Here is a 21,691-nt window from a genome sequence, read left to right on the forward strand (position 1 = left end):
GAGCGAGACTCCATCTCAAAAAATAAATAAATAAAGACTGCACTGCAAAATAATATTTCACGTTACAGAAAATGTCCATCACATAAAATTATCGAGTGAGAGAAAAGCAGATTACCAAGCAGTATGCGTAACAGGACCCCACTCTTACATTCTTATATTTAAATAAATGTGTGTATTACACTTTATCCACAGAAATTAAATGTGTATCGTAAACAGTAGCATACTTTTCCAAAGATATTCACCAAAATGTCTTCACTGGTTGGATCTGGGTGGCAGATTTTGAATGAAATTGTCTTACCTTTTAGAAATGTATTTTAATAATGTATTTTTTTTTACCATTAAGGTGTATCTCTCAGGGACACGTGGATGAGCTCTGTGCTGAACTGGAAGCTAAGAGACACAGCTGCACGTGGCCTGTTGGCCACCTGGTCTGACACCTGCCTCCACACCTCACGCAATCCCCACCCTGGCAGCTGCTGGGAGAAACAGGAGGAACAATATGCCACCCAAGGCCCTTCACCTGTGGTCTGCAGGCATGTGAGCGCCTTTGCCAGCAGGAACTTAGTCAGGAGGGTACCACTTCCCCTTTTTTGGGAATTCCAGGCTGACGCGGGGATGTGATTTGAGGGTGTGACCAACCGGAGGAAAACTGGGAGTTGGGCCACATTCTCCTGACTCATCGTCTTGTGTTTGCGCCACACTGCCTGTGAGGTTGGAACAGGGGACAACGGCTCACAGGGGTCTTTCCACCCTGCCAAGCCAATGCCCCTTTCTCTGCCTGGCTCCTCCCCCCACCAAGAGTGCCTGCTTCTGCCCTCTTCTCAGTCCACCCGGGCTGGCATGTGGTTGGCATCCTGGAAATTCTGCTCAAGGGTCAGGCGCGGTGGCTCACTCCTGTAATCTCAGCACTTTGGGAGGCTGAGGCAGGAGGATCACAAGGTCAAGAGATGGAGACCATCCTGGCCAACATAGTGAAACCCCGTCTCTACTAAAAAAATATATTTAAAAAAATTAGCTGGGTGTGGTGGCACACGTCTGTAGTCCCAGCTACTTGGGAGGCTGAGGCAGGAGAATTGCCTGAACCTAGGAGGCAGAGGTTGCAGTGAGCCGAGATAGTGCCATTGCACTCCAGCCTAGCGCCTGGTGGCAGAGCAAGGCTCTGTCTCAAAAAAAAAAAAACCAAAGAAATGTTGCTCAAGGTACCAGGTCTCCACGTTCTTCTTACTTCACCCTGACTCCACATTGCCTGTCACATCTCTGCTTAGATGGAAACCCCTTAACAACTCCAGCCCTCTCCCATCCCACGCTGGAAATCCAACTCTGTATGGGAAAGGACTCGATGAAAAGAACACTACATTCCCACCCTCGCAGACTCCTCAGCTTCAGGTAAATGGAAAGGTGAGAAAAAAGCACAAGCATATGAAACAAGCAAGGAGGAAATAGACGCTGGACACTGCGTCCATTAGTCCCTGACCGCACCATCAGAATGGACATTCCCCTGGGTCCGTGCTCAGGCCACTCACCTGCCTAGACTGCTCTCCCTTCCTCTTCCTCTGGCCTGTCCTTCTCAGCCCACTGCAGCCCACAAAAGCTGCTTGTGACAGCAGTTGAATTATGATTTCACTGTTCCACTGTTTATTTATTTATTTATTTATTTATTTATTTATTTATTTATTTTTGAGACAATGTTTCACTCTTGTTGCCCAGGCTTGAGTACAATGGCGCAATCTCGGCTCACAGTAACCTCTGCCTCCTGGGTTCAAGCAATTCTCCTACCTTAGCCTCCCAAGTAGCTAGGATTACAGGCATGCACCACCACACCCAGCTAATTTTGTATTTTTAGTAGAGTCAGGGTTTCACCATGTTGGCCAGGCTGGCCTCAAACTCCTGGCCTCAAGTGATCTGCCCGCCTCGACCTCCCAAAGTGCTGGGATTACAGGCGGGAGCCACCACACCCAGCCAACTGTTTATATTTTATCTCCTCCAGATAAAGCTGTTTGAGGACAGAGATCCTATTCCTGAAATCAGTGTATCAGGCTTAAGACTGAGACCTGGGCAAGATGCCTGGCTCAGCCCCTTGGTAGGGTTACCCGGCCATGGGTAGATTGGTTGAACTACTTCAAGGCCAACACAAATCTCTACCTCATAGCACTAGTCGGAACAACATATGTGAGGATCCTGATAACTAGTTATCCCTCCAACTTTTTTTTTTTTTTTTTTTTGAGACAGAATCTTGCTCTGTCTCCAGGAGCCAGGCTGGTGTGCAGTGGCGCAATCTCTACTCACAGCAATCTCTGTCTCCTGGGTTCAAGCAATTCTCCTGCCTCAGGCTCCCGCGTAGCTGGGACTACAGGTGTGCGCCACCATGCCCAGCTAATTTTTGTATTTTTTAGTAGAGATGTTGGCCAGGATGGTCTTGATCTCTTGACCTCATGATCCACCTGCCTAGGCCTCCCAAAGAGCTGGGATTACAGGCGTGAGCCACTGCACCTGGCCATCCCTCCAACTTTTAACATCTTTCCGTCCTTTACAATATCTCTCCCAGGGCCTTTCAGGTTGTCCAGTAAGTATTTCTTGATTGTTTGACAGACAGGTGGTGGTTTAACCTCCATTCCTCACTGAATTTCATCCGCCTATCTCAGAGAGTTGGTCCTTAGGAAAGTATTATGGAATAGTGTTTGTGGAATGTATTATGGAAAAGTGTTTATCTCTAATCTCAAAAAATTAGAGATAAACATCATCGATTATTTTTTAACAATCTATCTACAAAGTAGTCTTTTTGCTGTTTCACAAGCCTCCTGTTCCCAGAGAAAAATAACATGCCTTTTGATTTGTCCTAATCTGTCTCATTATAATTGGTAAGGGGCCTGTCTCTCTAGTTAGTATCAGAGCCATTTCCTTCATTATAAGGGTTATTAATAAAATATAATTGAATAGAGTTTTAACTGGGTTTACGAAAAAGTCCATTCCAACCGCTTCTAATGGAGTAGGATTTGTGTGAGCAATTAGTAGTCTCTTCTGTAAAAGAGATTTAAGAAAATGTGGCCAAGCACAGTGGCCTGGATTATACTTATAACCCCAGAACTTTGGGAGGCTGAGGCAGGTGGAATACCTGAGATCAGGAGTTTGAGAACAGCCTAGCCAACATGGTGAAAATGCATCTCTACTAAAAATACAAAAATTAGCTGAGTGTGGTGGTGGGGGTGCCTGTAATCCCAGCTACTTGGGAGGCTGAGGCAGGAGAATCACTTGAACCTGGGAGGTGGAGGTTACAGTGAGCCGAGATCGCCCCATTGCACTCCAGTCTGGGTGATGAGTGAGACTTCATCTCGGAAAAAAGGAAAGGAAAGGAAGGGGAGGGGAGGAGAAGGGAGGGGAGGGGAGGAAAAAGAAAATTAAAGAAAACTAAATGGGATCCATCCAATATTAAAATGAGTACTTAGGAAAACTCAACTTGGCCAGACATGGTAACTCACGCCTTATGTAATCCCAGCACTTTGGGAGGCCAAGGCAGGTGGATCACCTGAGGTCAGGAGTTCGAGACCAGCCTGACCAATATGGTGAAACCTTGTCTCTACTAAAAATACAAAAATTAGCTGGGCATGGTGGCACGCACCTGTAATCCCAGCTGCTTGGGAGGTTGAGGCAGGAGAATCGCTTGAACCCCAGAGATGGAGGTTGCAGTGAGCCAAGATCGTGCCATTGCACTCCAGCCTGGGCAACAAAAGTGAAACTCCATCTTAAAAAAAAAAAAAAGAAAAGAAGAAGAAAACTCAACTTATCAACCCTTTGGGAATGCAGCTAAAAGAATACTTATAGGAAAATTAGAGCCTTAAACACATATATTACAAAACAAAAACGTCTGTAACTTAATGAGCTAAGCGTTTAACTCATGATGCTAAGAAAAAATAGCAATAAATTTGATATTTATCTTAAGGAATATTACACTTCAGTGGAATCACAAACACACACACACATATTTTCATATAATGTTCAGCAAATTTATATGCTTTTCTGAGTTTTGTAGCTGTTTTTCTTACTCAGAGCTAGGCAAATATCAGTTTCTCAATAAATGCTCGATAAATGAATGGGTAAGTGAATGCTCAAGACAGTTTCTGTTTCTTAGAAGCCATGTTAAAAAAAAATGTAAAAACACATGATCCAGTCTAGTACCTTAAAAAAAAAGTAAAAGCACAAAACAGGTAAAATTCATTTTTATATATTTCAATTCAGTATTTCAAAAATACTATCACTTTAAAATATAAGAAGTATAAAAAAATCATCCGGATATTTTGCCTTTTTTTCACATTGCTAAGCCTTCAAAAGCCAATGTGTATTTTATACATAAAGAATATCTAAATTCAGATGCTAAATTTTCATCAGAAACACCATATCAAGGTTTATATTTCATAAAATTTACGTTGAAAAGCATTTCCAGATAACGAGATACCCAAATTCTAGGAAACTTACTTAAAAGTCTTCTGTAACTGGAGAATCAGTTTTCAGACTTAAATACTAAAATTAAATAAAATTAAACATTCAATCCACGTTGTAAGTGCTCAAGAGCCACAGAGAGTTAGAGGCCTCTGTACTGGGCAATGTCGTCCCAGTCCATGCAATATTTATGAGTGATAGTCCCTTCCAAAGTGTTCCACCTTGCCTCAGCTATCTGCTGGCCCATGTTGACATGGAACTTTCCATTCCGACCTCAATCAAAAGCAACTGGTTGGGGACGGTGGCTCATGCTTGTAATCCCAGCACTTTGGGAGGCTGAGGCGGGTGGATTGCTTGAGTTTAGGAGTTCAAGACCAGCCTGGGGAATATGGTGAAACTCCATCTCTGTTGAAAAAAAAAACAAGAAAGAAAGAAGAAAAGCAAAGAAAAGAAACCTTCCTGCCTAAGTTACTCTGTAGAAGTAAGGAAGCCTCAGATTATCAAAACATGTCCTCCCGATATTCCAAGTGAATTTCTATTTGACAGTAGCACTAAGCATACTATTGTCCTTCTTATTCAAGGATCACTAAATTACACTTCAAAAAATATTAATAACTGTGTGCAATTGAAGCCATGTGTTAGTGTGCAAACAAATTCACAGCATTTCATTTCAGAGGACACTAACAAAAAAGGGGATGAGAGTTTCCTGGGTCAGTCTCCTCCCCAAATCCCAAATGGGGTGCTTTGGAGAATGGAGCAGGAGAGTTCATGGCAATGTTGCTCCCTGAGCTTGAGCTCACCACCTTCTACCCACCCTGAGCTCACCACCTACTGCCCGCTTGGAGCTTCGTGACAGACCCCACAGCAACACACAGGGCCTCCTGTCTCCTCCTTCCCCAGTGTGGCTTAGTCAGAAAATAGGAGGACTTATTTCAGCTAAAAAAATCGAACCCCCTAATCAGGTCATTCTTTGTTCTGTGACATTAATGCAAGACTTGCAAAACCCCTGGGAGGTTCTATCCCAAATGGCTTTGCCCTCTCATGGCTGGTCCTTCCGGCTTGTAGAAGGAAATGCAGAGACGCAGTTCAAGGGCCCCACTTTAGGCATGGACACTGATATGCAGTGAAACCTAGGGCAAGTCTTTAGGGCTGAGTTTCTAAACCAGGAATAATAAAGCCTTTCCTACTTACTCCATGACTACTGTGAAGACCCAAGGAGAATATGTATTCTATGTGAAAATACCTGGGAAACCACAGAACATTTTTTTTTTTTAAAGACGGGGTTTCGCCATGCTGGCCAGGCTGGTCTTGAACTCCTGACCTCAGGTGATCCACCCACCTCGGCCTCCCAAAGTGATAGCATTACAGGTGTGAGCCACCGCGCCTGGCCACAGAGCATTTTACACACCAAAAGTATCATTGTAAAAATCACTTTGACCACAAATCTTTCAACATTTGCTGAAAAGACTTAAAACAGGGGTCCCCAGCCCCCAGGCCATGGACCCATGTTGGTCTGTGGCCTGTTAGGAACCAGGCTGCACAGCAGAAGGTGAGCAGTGGGTGAGCGAGTGAAGCTACGTCTGTATTTACAGACGCTCCCCATCACTCGCATTACTGCCTCTTGACAGATCAGCAGTGCATTAGACTCTCATAAGAGCATGAACCCTATTGTGAACTGCACAGGCGAGGGACCCAGGTTGTGTCTCCCTCATGAGAATCTGATGCCTGATGACCTGTCACTATCTCCCATCACCTCCAGATTGGGCCGTCTAGTTGCAGGAAAACAAGCTCAGGGCTCCCACTGAGTCTATATTACGGTAAGTTGTATCATTATTTCATTATATATTACAGTATAATAATAATAGAAATGAAGTATACAATAAATGTAATATTCTTGAATCATTCCCTCCTCACCAGTTTATGGAAAGATTGTCTTCCATGAAACGGTCCCTGGTGCCAAAAAGGTTAGGGACAACTGACTTAAAAGATACGTAAGCTCGGTAGGCCTTCTTAGTTCATGTTGGGGGTATAAATCAGAAAATACAACTTTTTGGAGGAGAATTTGGCATTATCTATCAATGTTAAATATTCATGCCCCTAGACCCATAAATGCCACGTCTAGAAGTAACCTGAGGGCCTGGTGTGGTGGCTCATGCCTGTAATCCCAGTACTTTGGGAGGCTGAGGCAGGAGGATCACTTGAAGTTAGGAGTTTGAAAGCAGCCGGGCTGACATGGTGAAACCCCATCTCTACTAAAAATACACACCCAAAAAAATTAGCCAGGCATGGTGGCATGCTCCTGTAGTCCCAGCTACTCAGGAGGCTGAGGCAGGAGAAACACTTGAACCTGGGAAGCAGAGGGTGCAGGCAGAGGTTGTAGTGAGCTGAAATGGCACCACTGCACTCCACCCTGGGTGGAGCAAGACTCTGTCAAAAAAAAAAAAAAAAAAAAAAAGAGTAATCTGAGAAATACATATTAAAGATGTATGTGCAAGGATTTTACTTCAGTGTGATTTGTCACAAGAATTGAAGCCTGCCTAAAATTCTAACAGTAAGAGGTAATAAACAGAACTGGGCAGCTGCTAGAGAATGAAGGAGACTTATATGTTTCTATGTGCAAATGAAGCCCAACATTTCACTAGCTTTTTTTTTTCTTTTCTTCTTAAAAATTTTTTTGTAGATGCAAGGTCTCACTATTTTGGCCAGGCTGGTCTCAAACTCCTAGACTCAAGTGATCCTCATGCCTCAGCCTCCCAAAGTGCTGAGATTACAGGTGTGAGTCACTGGGTGCAGCCATTTCACTAGTTTTTTTTTGGTTTGTTTGTTTTCGTTTTTAAATAAAGACGGGGTTTCACCATGTTGGTCAGGCTGGTCTTGAACTCCCGACCTCAGGTGATCTGCCTGCCTTGGCCTCCAAAGTGCTTGGATTACAGGCGTGAGCCACCACGCCTGGCCTTCACTAGTTTTTAAAAGCAGATTACAGACTGAATGGGTAAAACAGTATCAGGATGTTACTCTCATTGCATTAAAGCCATGGAAAGATATCAGCAAATAACCTCTAGAAACATGGACCTTGGTGGATTTTATACTTTCCACTTTCTGTTTCCAGGTTGTTTAAATGTTTACATTGAGCATAGGTCACTTTTTAATTAGCAAGAGCAGTAAAAATATTTCCATCTTTAAAAACAGTGAAAGAGAAATAATTTTGCCAAAAATGCACTAGGCAATGGGAATTTGAAATTTTTAAATATGGTCCATTTCTTTGAGGAACTCACAAAATAGCCAAACATATTTAAAAGAAAGAAGCTTTTCTCTTCCTTTTGAATAATCATCTCAGTCTTCCGAATCACTTTGTAAATTTTATTTTTAAATGACTATATGAGAACTTCCACTATTTTAAAAGCTCTCTGTAGCATTGAAGTCTCCAGATACACTTTACATCACCTTTTCCTTTGTTCATTCAAGAAATATTTATAATTTACCCCACAGCCAAGGTACTGTACTGTGTGCTAGGGTGGAACAAGAGGATTTTTTATTTTTATTTTTATTTTTATTTTTGGACAGACTCATTCTGTTGCCAGGCTGCAGTACAGTGGTGCGATCTCGGCTCACTGCAACCTCTGCCTTCCAGGTTCAAGTGATTCTTTTTCTCAGCCTCCCAAGTACAGGCACACACCACCACGCTCAGCTAATTTTTGTATTTTTAGTAGAGACGGGGTTTCACCATGTTGTCCAGGATGGTCTCAATCTCTTGACTTCATGATTCTCCCGCCTTGGCCTCCCAAAGTGCTGAGATTACAGGCACGAGCCACTGCGCCCAGCCCCAAGAGAATTTCTTATTCTAATTATGGGAAGTTTGCAGTCTAATGGGATACACAAGAGGTTCGTAGAAATAATAATAACACAAGGGAGACAGGATGATAAGTGCAGGAGGAGATGGACGAGATGGTGTGTCCTCTATTTTAAAGACTGTGCCCTGGGCATCGCAACAAGCAGGACAGTCAGGGCTCTGTGTAAGGTGGAAGGGCACTTGACCTACATTGTGAAGGAGTAGTGGGATTTGGGAAAGTTGGTATTGCTTGCCAAATTTAGCAATTAACTGAGAAATGTGTAGTAGCCTGAATAAGTGCTGAAGCTTACCACTGTTGGTTTTTATTGTTATTGTTTATTTTGTTTGAGACAGGGCCTCACTTGGCCACCCAGGCTGGAGTGCAGTGGATGGTGATCTCTGCTCACTGCAACTTCTACATCCTGGGTTCAAAGACATCTCACCTTAGCATCCCCAATAGATGAGACCACGGATATGCCAGGACGACCAGCTCATTTTTAAAAATTTTTTGTAGAGACAGGGTTTTGCCATATTGCCCAGGCTGGTCTCGAACTCCTGGCCTCAAGTGATTCACCCACCTTGGCCTCCCAAAGTTCTGGGATTACAGGCTTGAGCCACTGTGCTCAGCTACCACTCTTGTTTGTAACTTCAGTGACCAAACCAGCCCTCTGCCACACCACCACCCCTTCGTGTTAACCAAAACGTGAGCCTTTACATGCACTTGGTGGTCCTGGTGCCATGGCCCAGGGCTGGGCTTTTGGAGTTCATGGTTGAGGCTGTGTGGTGCTGCTCCAGGCTTATCACCCCTCCCCGGAGAAAAGCAGCTCTTGAATAGATTATTCTGGTCATCGGAAACCTCTCGGCATACCTGATATCCAAACTGAGTTTAAAGTCACATGTATGTGCAAACCACACCTCACCTCCTGCACATCAGAAGGCAGCTCGTGTTCACAGGGCCCTGACATCCAGCCAGTGTGACCTTTGTGTGCCCAGCCACAGCATGCCTGGCTCGGTGGAACTGGGCTCTTGAGCAAAGACTCTTCTGTGAAACAGCTCTAACCATTTCCTCCCCAATCCTGATTTCAACATTCTAGAATGTCCCTCCATTAAGACATTCATTTTCCCTTGTTCTCTTTGTTCTCATGACAGTTTAAGGAACACTTGTGTGAAGGTCACCCCTTCCTCTTAGAGTCTTGCTGTGTCCTGGTAAACAAGAGGATCTAGTCAGAAGGCTGGCAGCTTGGACTGGGGAAAACATCATTCTAGCAATTATTTTGGGAACCACCACAACTGTGAGCAGCAGATGCTCATAGACACAGTTAGCCAGGATTTATTAAGCAGTTAATATGGACCAGGCATAGGGGATGCAAAAATGAATGGCCTTGTCCTTCACCTCTAGGATTCTGCCGTCTGATAGAGGAGACACTGCTGCAAATCATATGAATAGCTACCATTATTTGGGGCACCTCTGGGTCAGGCACTATTCCAGTATGATTTCAGTCATACCTTCTGCAACCCTGCAAGGTATATTTGGTGAGTTCCTTTCCATACGGGCAGGAGCAGAGGCCGAGGGAAGCCAGCCTGGAGGAGCACAGAGCCGGTGCTCATAGCCCAGGATGGCCCAGGTAGAGGTTGAGCTGGCGTCTGTCCCACAGATGAGCTAGAAGGGCATGCAAGGCCCGCAGAGAATAGCAAGGAGTGTGCAGAAGCTGGGAGGGCCAATAAAGTAGAGAGGCTGTAAGAGGCCGGAGACAGGTGGGCAAGCAGCCTCGAGGCTGAGAAGCTTGCAGGAACTGTGGCTTCATGAAGATGGTAGCACCTCTGGCCAAGAAACATGGCAGGGCTTTGCTTCAGAGCAGAATGGCTTGAGCTCCGACTTCTTTTGTTCAGCTCTGCTTCCCTCGGTAGCCAGTGGCACCCTGGTCAGCCATCTTACAGCTCAAAGAGAATAAACGCAATGCAGAAGGAGCACTGCTGATGTGCTTTCCTAGAAGGGGATGCTCCCCTGGGAGAGTTGGCAGTATCACTGCCCATTGAGCACAGCCATGGTGTGTCTGCCACAGACCAAATCCTCCAGTGGGAAGGAGTAGACCCATGGGCAGGTCCAATTTGCCCCAATCCACGAGGTTTATTTACCTTTCCTTCCATTTTCTGAAAGTTCTGTAGGTAGTGGCCAAACTCGATCTGACGTTGGGCAAAACGCATTTCTCGTTTGATGACTGTTTACTCATTTGTAGAACGTGTGAGGTTGGACTTGTTGATTTCCAAGTCCTCTCCCTGCTCTAAACATCCACAAGCCTAAGTCAGCATGTGGAAAAGCAAGATGAATTCCCACACTCATTTACCTGTATTTGATGAGTTATTTTTAGTGCAATAATCAACCTTTTTTTTTTTAAGACAAGAGTTTTGCTCTTGTCATCCAGGCTGGAGTGCAGTGGTGCAATCTCAGCTCACTGTAACACCAGCCTCCCGGGTTCAAGCGATTCTTCCACCTTAGTCTCCCTAGTAGAGTAGCTGAGATTACAGGCATGCACTACCACACCCAGCTAACTTTTTTATTTTTAGTAGAGATGGCGGTTTCACCACATTGGCCAGGTTGGTCTCGAACTCCTGACCTCAGGTGATTTGCTTGCCTCCACCTCCCAAAGTGCTGGGATTACAGGTTTGAGCTGCCACACCTGGCCTGCAATAATCAACTTTTACAGATAGAAAAAAAGTTATTCTATGGATTTTCGGGTTCCTCAGTGGGGATGTTAAAAAAAAAAAAAGTTATTCTATACCATAAACATGTTGACAGAACATGGAAATGTGAGTCTTGATGATTTTTCAAGTATTTGGTGTCAGAGGATCTATGTTTTAGGGGCCGGGCGCGGTGGCTCACGCCTATAATCCCAGCACTTTGGGAGGCCGGGGCGGGTGGATCATGAGGACAAGAGATCGAGACCATCCTGGTCAACAAGGTGAAACCCCGTCTCTACTAAAAATACAAAAATTAGCTGGGCATGGTGGCACATGCCTGTAGTCCCAGCTACTCAGGAGGCTGAGGCAGGAGAATTGCTTGAACCCAGGAGGCAGAGGTTGCGGTGAGCTGAGATAGCGCCATTGCACTCCAGCCTGGGTAACAAGAGCGAAACTCCGTCTCAAAAAGAAAAAAAAAGAAAAAGAGGATCTATGTTTTAATCTAGGTGCCATCACCTATTGACTACTGAGCTTTAGATGTACTGTGCCCAAACCCCAGTTCCTACATCTGTCAATGGTAAGAAAGCATCTTATCACGCATGGTTGTCGGAAGGACATCTAAGGTGATAGATACAAAAGAGGCTTTTGGAAAATGTGTTAGAAATACCATTTGCAGTATTAAATTCTGAATGGGCCAAAATTTGGGAGGCAGGTAAAAGGCAAAAGGAAAGGAATTATGGGTGAACACAGAGTGATTATAGATGAGGAGCCATCAGTAAAGCGAGGGAAAGCACTTGCCAACAAAATAAGAATGAGAAAAAAGGTGATTTAATTCACTTGAGAAGAAGGGAGGAAGATATGGTGAGCAGCACTGAGGACTTGAGCAGTCCAGGTAAATATCCCTTAGGTAAATGTATCATTTCCTACTGGAAACCAAGCACCAGGGTCAGAGAGTACTGAAGTTCATGTTGCTTCTCAGATGGCTCACTTTGGGATCATCTGGCTGTGCCAACTATGGCATTTAAGGATGAGGAAACAGGCCAGGGAAGGTGAGATGACTTACCTGAGGTCACAGGAATAGAAGCATACTCAATGGGCCTTGGGAGGAGAATTCCATCAGACAATGAGGGAGCATGGCCTGAGCTGGAGCAGGGGGTGTGAGGAGGCCATATCTCACCTGATTCTAAAGGAGCTGTCCTCTATCCCACTAGAAAACAATTTTTTCCCTCAAACATTAGGATTACGAGGCATTCTTCTTATGTGAGAAGCAGGCTGGACCAAACAGGAAATATATGTTAAGGTGTGTCAAGCTGGGTTCAAGGATGAAAATGTGAGTTTCTACAGGCATACCTCGGAGACATTGCAGGTTTGGCCCCAAACCACTGCAGCAAAGCAAGTCACACAAATGTTTTGGCTTCCCATTGCATATAAAATGTATGTTTACACTATACTGTGCTCTATTAAGCGTGCAATAGCATTATATCTAGAAAATGCACATCCCCTAATTAAAAATACTTTGTTGCAGGCAGGGTGTTGTAGCTCATGCCTGTAATCTCAGCACTTTTGGGAGGCTGAGGCAGGTGGATCCCTTGAAGCTGGGAGTTTGAGATGAGGCTGGCCAACATGGCAAAACCTGGTCTCTACTAAACATACAAAAATTAACCAGGCATGGTGGTGGTGCACGCTCATAATCCCAGCTACTCAGGAGGCTGAGGCATGAGAATTGTTTGAACCCTGGAGGTGGAGTTTGCAGTGAGCCGAGATTGTGCCACTGCACTCCAACCTGGACAATAGAGGGAGACTGTCACAATAAATAAATGAATACATGCATAAATAAATAAATAAAAATACTTCATTGCTAAACAATGCTAATAATCATCTGAGCCTTCAGCGGGCTGTCATCTTTTTGCTGGTAAAGGGTCTTGTCTAGATCTTGATGGTTGCTGACTGATCAGGGTGGTGGTTGCTAAAACTTGGGGTGGCTGTAGCAATTTCCTAAATAAAACAATAAAGTTCGCCTCATTGATTGACTCTCTTTTTCATGAAAGATTTCTTTCTGTAGTACGTGGTGCTGTGTTAAAACATTTTACCCATGGTAGAACTTCTTTCAAAACTGGAGTCAATCCTCTCAAACTCTGTTGCTGTTTTATCAATTAAGTTTATGGAATATTCTAAATCCCTTGTTGTCATTTCAACAGTGTTCACAGCATCTTCACCAGAAGTAATTTCCACCTCAAGAAACCACTTTCTATGCATATCAATAAGAAGCAACTCTTCATCTTTCAAATTTGATCATAAGATTGCAGCAATTCAGTCACTTCTTCAGGCTCCACTTCTAATTCTAGTGCTCTTGGTATTTTTCCACCACATCTTCAGTGACTTTCTTCACTGAAGTCTTGAACTTCTCAAAGTCATCCATGAGGGCTGGAACCAACTTCTTACAAACACCTGTTAATGTTGATATTTTGACCTCCTCCCATGAATCATGAATGTTCTTAAAGGCATCTACAATGGTGAATGCTCTCCAGAAGGCTTTCAATTTACTTTGCCCAGATCTATCGAAGGAATTACTATCTGTGTCAGCTATAACTTTACAAAATGCACTTCTTAAATAATAAGACTTGAAAGCTGAAATCACTCCTCGATCCATGGGCTGCAGAATAAATGTGGTGTTAGCAGTCATGGAAACATTAATCTCCCTTGTGTATCTCCATCAGAGTTCTTGGGTGACCAGCTACATTGTCAATGCACAGTAATATTTTGAAAGGAATTTTTTTTTTTTTAAGATGGGATTTCACCATGTTGGTCAGGCTAGTCTTGAACTCCCGACATCAGGTGATCCACCCGCCTTGGCTTCCAAAGTGCTTGGATTACAGGCGTGAGCCACCATGCCCGGCCCAGGAATTTTTTTTTTTCTGATCAGTAGATCTCAACATTGGGTTTCAAATATTCAGTAAACCACACTGTAAACACATGTGCTGTCATCCAGGCTTTGCTGTTCCATTTTCAGAGCATGGGCTAAGTAGACTTAGCATAATTCTCAGGAGCCCTAGGATTTTCAAAACGGAAATGAGCATTGGCTTCAACTTAAACTCACCAGCTGCACTAGCTCCTAACAAGTCGGCCTGTCCTTTGAAGCTTTGAAGCCAAGCATTGACTTCTCTCTGGCTGTGAAAGTCCTACATAGCATCTTCTCCCAGTAGAAGGCTATTGCATCTACATTAAAAATCTGTGTGGCTACCTTCATCAATGATCGTAGCTAGACCTTCCGGATAAGTTGCTGCAGCTTCTCCATCAGAACTTGTTGCTTTACCTTGCATTTTTATGTTATGAAGACAGCTTCTTTCCTTAAACCTCAAGAACCAACATCTGTTAGCATCCAACTTTTCTTCTGCAGCTTCCTCATTTAGACTACAAAGAGCTGAAGAGTCAGGACCTTGCTCTGGATTAGACTTTGGCTTAAGGGAATGTTGTGACTGGTTTGATCTTCTATCCAGACCACTAAAATTTTCTCTGTATTTGTAATAAGTCTGTTTCTTTTTCTTATCATTCATGTATTCATGGAGTAGCACTTTTAATTTCCTTCAAGAAGTTTTCCTTTGCTTCCATCAATTGGCTAACTGTTTGGTGCAAGAGGTCTAGCTTTCATCCTGTCTTGGCTTTTGACATGCCTTCTTCACTAAGCTAACCATTTCTAGCTTTTGATTTAAAATGAGAGATGTGAGACTCTTCCTTTCATTTGAACACTTACAGGCTGTTGTGAGGTTATTAACTGACTTAATTTCAATACCGTTGTGCCTCAAGGAAAAGGGAGGCCATAGGAGTGGGAGAGAGATGGGGAAATGACTCCAGTGGAGCAGTCAAAACACATGCAACACTGAACCTTTGTTTGCCTTTTTATATGGGCGTGGTTCATGTTGCCCCAAAACATTTATAATAGTAACATCAAAGATGATTGAGCACAGGTCACCCTGACAGATAGAGCAATAATGAAAACTTTAAAATATCGTGATAACTATTATGATCATTGTGTCACAATTTGACACAGAGACACAAAGTGGCTACATGCTGAATGAAGCCAATCGGCTTACAAACTTACTTGACACAGGGTTGCCACAAGTGTTCAATCTGCAAAAAAGGCAATATAGGCTGGGTGCGGTAGCTCATGCCTGCAATCCCAGCATTTTCGGAGACCAAGGTGAGCAGATTGCCTCAGGTCAGGAGTTCGAGACCAACCTGGCCAACATGGTGAAACTCCATCTCTACTAAAAACACAAAAATTAGCTGGGCGTGGTGGTGAGCACCCGGAGTCCCAGCTACTGGGAAGGCTGAGGCAGGAGAATTGCTTGAACCCAGGAGGTGGAGGTTGCAGCGAGCTGAGGTCGCACCACTGTACTACGGCCTAGACAACAGAGCAATACTCCATCTAGAGGGAAAAAAAAGACAATATATGAGAACCACAATAAGTGAGGTGTGCCTGTACATTACCTACCTCTCTACAGCAGCAGTAGGGTCCTCATGTAACTGTGCTCTAAGTGGCTTCCCTGGGCATAGAATGTGAAAAGCAGGCACTAACAATTGCTTTGAAGGTGTCATCCCCAATAGAGTGGTGGAAAATATGATTATTGTTACATTATTATGGTTATTATATACTCAGGGCCTTTCATGTGTTCCATGCTGTGCTATTATCTCCATGAACTCCAACCTGCACAATGACCAAGTCACATAGGTATTTGCAACGAATCTGCTGAGGCTCAGAAAAGTTCAGAAGTTTGCCTGAGGTCACATAGCTGGTGAACAACTGAACTAAGGTTTAAACTCAGTTCTACCTGGTTCCAAAGCCTTGCCTATGTTCCTCCCATTTTTTCATATTGTTCTAGGCCACAGGGACAGCAGACAAGCAACTGCAATACTGAAACCCCAGAGAGTTCCTGGATCAAAATCACCAGACCCATTGAAAGGTTACGTGTAAAGTTGAGAATTTTCTGCAATGTACCACTTAACTACTGTTCTATTTAGTTCAGGATGCCACTTACTAAGTTGGGTATAGAGAACAATTGTGCCAAGGTAGCAAGCAGTCCCATTAATGTAGGATCTCTAATGAGAACCCATGTTCATGGGGCATAGAGCATGCCACAGGAAAATACTTATGAAAATATGGTAGCATGAGCTGAGTCAGTTCAACAAGCATGCCTGAAGCGCCAACCCATACTAAATCCTGTGTACACTACCTGGGAATCAGTGGTTTCTCCAGGGGGACCTATAGGTGACATGTGAAAAAAAAAAGTGTCATTATCTCTGACTAGTGTTTATTAAGTGTCTCAGGATTCTTTTTAAACATAATCTTGATTGGCTGACAATAATTTCATCCAGCTGGACCACTTAGAGAAATGACTTAAAGAAGCCTTTTCTTCTTTTCTTTTTTCCTTTTTTTTTTTTTTTTTTAGACAGAGCCTTGCTCTGTTGCCCAGGCTGGAATGCAATGGTGCAATCTTGGCTCACTGCAACCTCTGCCTCCTGGGTTCAAGCGATTCTTCTGCCTCAGCCTCCAGAACAGCTGGGATTACTGGCACCCGCTACCACATCCAGCTAATTTTTGTATTTTTAGTAGAGATGGGTTTCACCATGTTGTTCAAGCTGGTCTTGAACTCCTGACCTCAAGTGATCGGCCTGCCTCTGCCTTCCAAACTGCTGGGTTTACTGGCGTGAGCCCCTGCACCGGGCCAAGAAGCCCTATTTTTATAATATCATTTAAAGGTCTAGAAGTAAAATAAGGAAATAATCGAATTTAGGCTGGGTATGGTGGCTCACACCTGTAATGCCAGCACTTTGGGAGGCTAAAGCAGGCAGATCACTTGAGGTCAGGAGTTCAAGACCAGCCTGGCCAAGATGGTAAAGCCCCATTTCTACTAAAAATACAAAAAAAATTAGCCATGCATGGTGGCAGGCGCCTTTAATCCCAGCTACTTGGGAGGCTGAAGCAGGGAATTGCTTGAACCCAGGAGGCGGAGGCTGTAGTGGGCCTGGATTGCACCATTGCACTCCAGCCTGGGCGACAGAGCGAGACCCAGTCTCAAAAAAAAAAAAAAAAAAAAAAAAAAAATTAGTAGACTTCAAGTGACAAATGTGGAGACATGAATCAGTGTCTTAGGCAAAATGAAGGCCTAGCGTCGTGACCTAAGACAGAGTAATGAGCACAAGGTCTCTATGTTGCTGCTATGGGATGGCCAGAAGTACAGCCTGCAGATGGCAGTTACCTGCACATTTTCCTTGCTTCCTGGTATTTGTGAAGGAAGACCAGGAAGCAAGCAAGAGTGGGTAGCCCTCAGAGAGGCGGCAGGCAAGCCAAGCTGGAAAGAGATGAGTTAAGGCCTATAGGGTAGCACTGAGTCTCAGGGGTCGCTGACCCTATTTCAGGAACCTTTAAAGAATATCCATTAGTACCAGCCTGAGCAACATAGTGAGACCCCATCTCTACAAAAATAAAATAAAATAGGCCAGGTGTGAGATGCATGCCTATGGTTCCTGCTACTCGGGAGGCTAACGTGGGAGGATGGCTTGAGCCCAAAAGGTAGAAGCTACAGCGAGCCATGATTGCGCTACCAAACTCCAGCCTGAGTGACAGAGTGAGACCCTGACTCCAAAAAAAAAAAAGACTGGGTGCAGTGGCTCCTGCCTATAATCTCAACACTTTGGGAGGCTGAGACAGGCAGATCACCTGAGGTCAAGAGTTCAAGACTAGCCTGGCCAACATGGCAAAACCCAGTCTCTACTAAAAATACAAAAATTAGCTGGGCGTGGTGGCATGTGCCTGTAATCTTACCTACTTGGGGGCCTGAGGCAGGACAATCACTAAACCGGTGAGGTGGACATTGCAGTGAGCCGAGATTGCACCACTGCACTCCAGCCTGGGCAATCAAGCAACACTCTTGTTTTAAAACAACAACCAAAATATCCATTAGCAGACCCAGGCTGCAGGATCACTTAAGGCCAGGAGTTTGAGACCAGCCTGAAACATAGCAAGACCCTGTCTCAAAAAAAAAAAAAATTCATTAGTAGGTCAAATGTGGTGATTCACACCTATAGTCACAGCTATTTGGGAGGCTGAGGTGGCAGGATTGCACACAGGTGAAGAGCATTACCCCAGTTAGAGAAGCAGTGTGTAGAGAAGCACCCTGAGGTGCTGCTGAAGAATGAGTAGAAATTTGACGGCACAGCAGTGGGATCACGTTTGTTCTAGCAGAAAGACTTTGCACACAGTGAACTTCCCCACTCCAAAAATAACAAGGATTAATATCTCAGTACTTTCTGAAGCTTGTGGGAGACACAGGAAGAGCATTTTGAGGTTATTTGGAAAGACTTGCTCATTTAATTTTCTTCCTTTTAGTTAAAATTTGCATAGAGTGGAATGCATAGATCTTAAGCATAAATTCAATGATTTTGATAAATGCATACACCTGGATAATCACTACCCCAATGGAAATATAGAACATTTCTATTCAACAGAAAGCCCTCTTGTGCCCTTTCTTAATATTTACTCCTCATCACTACAGGCAGCCTTTGTTCTGATTTCTGTATCTATGGATTAGAACTTCATAGGAAAAGAATCATATACTGTGCACTGTTTGGTGCCTGACGTCTTCAGTGCAGCATAATACTTGTGAGATTAGTTCCAGTTATTGCATGTATCTGTCATTCATTTCTTTTCATTTCTAAGTAGGATTCCATTGCATGGACGTACCATAATTTGTTGTTCATTAGTCTTCTGTTGATGGTCATTTGGGTTGTATCCAGTTTCGAGCTATTATTAATGAAGCTGCTATCTATGAACATGTTGTTTACCCCGATATGGTTTAAAAAATCCATTTTCTATTCCCTTTCTTTTTCCCCACTTTGTTTATTTTCTTAAAATCCTGATGATTCTACCACAGACATCAAGGGACCTGGATCCGAGGTCCATTCCCTGGTAGAGTAATCATATACAGATGAGAGCCTTTGTGCTCAAGCCTACCATACAAAACAAGAAAATGTCAATAATTTATATGACTTGGCTGTATTTATCAAGAGTTTTAATGAACTTGGTAGTTAAAATGTGAAGGTAGTACCCTGGTCATAACTACCAGAACATTCTTTCTAAGCAATGTTACAGAAACAATTTCCCCTATAACTCACAAGGATGTCTTACACACCCATCTGTGAACCCATGGTGTTAAAAATAAAAGAGGTAGGCAGGGAGCAGTGGCTCACATCTGTAATCCCAGCACTTTGGGAGGCCAAAGTTGGCAGGTCACTTGAGGTCAGGAGTTCAAGACCAACCTGAAGGCAAAACCCCATTGCTACTAAAAATACAAAAATTAGCCAGGCATAGTGGTGGGCACCTGTAATCCCAGCTACTCGGGAGGCTGAGACAGGAGAATTGCTTGAACCCGGGAGGTAGAGGTTGTAGTAAGCAGAAATTGCACCACTGCACTCCAGCTTGAGTAACAGAGTGAGACTTTGTCTCAAAAAATAAATAAAAAATAAAAGAGGTAAAAGATGAAAGTTACATTTCTTTCTTCTTCCTCCATTTGCAACAAACTAAGAGTCAAAGAGATCTTAACCTCTTAAATTTGGCCTGGAATCAGTCCTCTTTCCCTCCGCCACTTCAGTCTTTCCCTCCATCCCCCCAGCTCAAATCCAGTCGGTGCTGTATGGATTGTGAATGCTCCCTAAGTGCTGAAGACTGACCCCCTCTGTGATGTGGCTGCCCATCCATCCTTCAGTCACTCACATCCAAGGTGACTTTTCTTGTCATCCAACATCCATGTTTAAAGACTTTTCTCATTACTAGGACTTTCTGATCCACTTAGAAAGGTCTCGAGAGGGATATATAGTTAAATATGGTAGATTGAATTATGTGTTTACCTCCATTCCCTCCAAAACCTTCACTCAAATAACAGATATGAGACTTAAAAGAATGAACAAAAGGACATAGAGCAAGATAGAAAATGACAGCAATGACATTTGGGAACCTAAAAATCATGAGTTTGTGCTAATGGATTTAGCACCCTTGAAAAAACCAAAACCTAAACTGGCAGAGGAAGAAACTCAGAAGCAAGCTGATTTGTACAGCAGAAAGTCAGAAAGACTCAAGAACTAGAGGTACTAGGTGGCTTTAAAAGTGGGGATCCTAGTGAGACTAAAAACAAGTATATTGGTTAAAAGTCACTTTCAGAATCCATTATATCTGAATTTCCCCTCTGTATTTAAGCAACCAGGCAACTGCCCCAGCCCATAATGGAAGAAGACCCTAGGTTCACTCTCTGCAGAGGCAGGGTCAGAGGGATTCTGGCCCCACAGGAACAATGGGAAATGGGGCTGCCATACTGAAGACAGAATTAAGAACGACACTTGAGAGAATGACATCTCTCATCCATTCTTCAATCTGACTCCAAGAACACAGGCAGCCATGCTCATATCTCCCAGGAAGAGATGGTTGCAGAAATGACTTTCAGCCTCCAGAGCTTCAAGAAAGTGGACTACTGTTGTTTAATCCCCCCAGTCGTGGTACCTTGTTATAGCAGCCCTGAAAGATGGACACAACCATTTTCCTTAAGAACAGGAATAGGGCTGGGCCTGGTGGCTCACGCCTGTAATCCCAACACTTTGGGAGACCGAGGCAGGCAGGTCACTCGAGGTCAGGAGTTCGAGACCAGGCTGGCCAACGAAGTGAAACCTCATCTCTACTAAAAATACAAAAAGATTATCCATGTATGCTTGTAATCCCAGCTACTCGAGAGGCTGATGCAGGAGAATTGCTTGAACCCAGGAGGTGGAGGTTACAGTGAGCTGAGATCGCACCACTACATTCCAGCCTAGGTGACACAGCAAGACTCTGTTTCAAAAAAAATAAAAGAGAAATAACCTGCCTGAGAGAAAACACCTATGATTTACATTTGGGGATTTCCCAGTGAAACAGCCCAGCCACAGAACCCTAAGTGAAGTACCAACTAATTAAGCCTCACCTACCCTCACAGAATTTCCACTCTTAATTATAAATAGATAGCCAAGGATCACCATGCATTTGAGAAATGCTTCTAGCATGAACCACAAGGATTAAGTAAAAGGAAGTTGGTAAGGGGGAGAGAAATAGGCACAGAGCAGAAGAAAACAAATAAACACATAGAGTTAACATCCTTAAAGAGCTAAGAAAAAATATCGCACCCAAGAAACAAGAACAAGAGATTATAGACAAAATTTTTGACAAGAGGGCACTTAGGAATTAAAAATGTGAGAGCAGATATGTAGAAGTCAATAAAAGGGATAGAAAATAACACTAAGAAAGATCACAGACATAGAACAATGACAGAGAAAAAAGGTTGAAACAAGATTTTCAAAATATTAGCAAATGGCCAGATGTGGTGGCTCATGCCTGTAATCCCAGCATTTTGGGAGGCTAAGGTGGGCAGACTGTTTGAGCTCAGGAATTCAAGACCAGCCTGGGCAACATAGCGAAACCCTGTCGCTACTAAAAACACAAAAATTAGCCTGGCATGGTGGTGCATGCCTGTCATTCTAGCTACTTGGGAGGCTGAGGCCAGAGGATCACTTGAGCTCAGTAGGCAGAAGTTGCAGTGAGGCAAGATTGTACCACTGCACTCCAGCCTAATGACAGAGAGACCCTGGCTCAGAAAAATAAAAAATAAATGAACAGCAAATAAGTTAAGATGGTCCAATATCTGGAAAGGGGTTAAAGAATGAATAAGTAGA

Source organism: Saimiri boliviensis, chromosome 1, assembly GCF_048565385.1.
Source record: "Saimiri boliviensis isolate mSaiBol1 chromosome 1, mSaiBol1.pri, whole genome shotgun sequence".
Taxonomy (NCBI): domain Eukaryota; kingdom Metazoa; phylum Chordata; class Mammalia; order Primates; family Cebidae; genus Saimiri; species Saimiri boliviensis.